Raw genomic sequence first — 2500 nt, forward strand, 5'->3', positions numbered from 1 at the left:
ACTGTAAAGATCTAATTACTTCCTTGTTTAGATACTAGGTTAGTTAACTTGTTAGTTAGCCTCTTTGTTGAGTAGTTATTTAGTTTTCTCGCATCTTTATTGTTTATTAATGAGCCCTGTGGCACTTCGACAGGTTATGAAGATCTAGTTACTTAGCTAGCGAGCTAGTTACTTACATACTTGCTTAGGTAGTTGGTTTGTTTCTTAGTTAAGTCGTTATTTGGTTTGTTAGTTTAGTAGTTATCTAATTGCTTAATTTCTTTATTGGTGAACCTTGTAGCATTTTGCTAGAATTTGAAGAACTTGTTAGTCAGTTATCTATCTAGTTAATTACAAGTTTACCTACTTAATCATCTAGTTAGGTAGATATTTACTAACTTACCTTCTTACATACCTACTTACTTATTTACATACTTATTACTTATTCAATACATACTTGTATATTTAGCTAGCGAGTTACTTAATGAACTGGTTGGTGAGCAATTTTTTTAGGTAGTTGGCTAGTTAGTTGGCTAGTTAGTTGGCTAGTTATTCCTGTGACGCTGTGAACCACTGAAGATGTGTTTCACATATGGTGTTATCACATTGTGCTTCCACGGGCTTCACCAACGCCGACAGTTTAGAGTTTGTTTGAGTAGAAATGACTTCGGTTACGATATTTAATTTCTCAAATCTCCAAATTTCAAATCATCTTTCCGTCATATATAGCAGAGTTGAATGATGAACTAAGAGATTAAACCTGTACGAATGATAGACATTCTATTGAAATGTTCTTAGAGAATTCTAGATTTCTGTAAGCGACGTCATATTCTAGTTATTCAATTGGAGGTTGGAGGTTGGAGGTAGGATGTGGGAGGAAAAATAGCCCAGTGTGATAATCCCTTTAGGTGGGGGTAGGTTAGGGGCGACAGCTAGTCGTGAGTACAGTAATGATTACTTTAATGACGGTAATTAGACGAGTTATAGCTAGGGATGATTAACGAGTGTGGTGGCCAAGGCAATGGTAATGATGTTGACGAAGAGGAAGAGTCACGCACAAGTGAATAGAAGCGGTTGGTGGAATAAAAGTATAAACCTATACGCAAACTGAGACGCAGGCGACACAGGCGACGCAGGTGACACAGGCGACGCAGGCGGCACAGGCGACGCAGGCGACACAGGCAACGCAGGCGACACAGGCGAAGCAGCTCAGGGCAAAGGCAGACTTCTTCTATCTGAATTGAAGTACAGTTTATACTTCGCTCTCACTTGAAATGCTTCTAGTGAGAGAGAAGGTCAAACTGTACTTCAGCTCAGTAACAGGAAGTTTGACTTTGCCCTGTGCTGTGTCGCCTGTGTCGCCTGCGTCTCAGTTTGCGCTTAGGCTAAGAACTCTCTCCTTCCCTTCCCCACTTTCAGACGCGTTTGTCGCTCATGTAAGGTTTTTGACCTAGGGTGGCCATGACATGAATTTAGGGTGGTCATGGCCTGCTGTTACAGATTGTACATTTAAATATAATGTGAGAAATCTGAATAATTATATGAAAAAATCCTTCTCTTTGTCATGGCACAAAATTATTAGACTGTCAACTTTGTACTAAAGCAAATTTTCTCTTCATCAATATCATCATCATCATCATCATCATCATCATCATCATCATCATCATCATCATCATCATCATCATCATCATCATCATCATCATCATTATCACCATCATCACCAATCATCTTTATTATTATTGTTGTTGTTGTTGGTGTTATTGTAATAATTAATTCTTATCATGAACCTTATCGGTATCGTTAACATAGTTTTACAGTTTGTGCACTATATAGCTGGCATGTTCAATAACTGGGGATCTATATTGATAGATTTATCTCTTTTATTGACCTATTTACCTGTTTAAGTATTTCATCAATGATCTACCTATTTGTTTATTTGATTATTTATTTACCTATTTGTTTATCTATTTGATATTCATTTATTTTATTAATTCATGCAATTTACTTGTGTATTCATTCATTTATTTATTTATTCATGTATTCATTCATTCATTTATTCATTTATTTGTTCATTTAACCTTATTTTTTATTGACTTATTTATTTAATCATCTATTTATCTAATTATTTACTTATTAATTTATTCAATTCTATTTATTTTTTGCAGAAAGTAGTTGGACAACATGGATATTCTCCGGCGCCTCTGTCCATCGGTAAGAGGTTCTACGTTATCGATTATTCCACTGTAGAGGTATTTAAAAATCGTTTTGACATTTACTTGGCTGCAAATCCCCGACTGAATTGATTTACTTCTTAATAGATTGAAAATAATAATGATAATAATAATAATAATAATGACAATAATAATAATAATGATAATAATGATGATAATAATAATGATAATGATAATGATAAAAATAATGATGATAATAATGATGATAAAATTATGATAAAATGATAATGATAATAATAATAAATAATAATAAATAATAAATAGTAATTAATAATAATAATAATAACAAT

The sequence above is a fragment of the Oratosquilla oratoria genome, chromosome 29, assembly GCF_046742065.1.
Source record: "Oratosquilla oratoria isolate Oo_2021 chromosome 29, ASM4674206v1, whole genome shotgun sequence".
NCBI classification, from domain to species: domain Eukaryota; kingdom Metazoa; phylum Arthropoda; class Malacostraca; order Stomatopoda; family Squillidae; genus Oratosquilla; species Oratosquilla oratoria.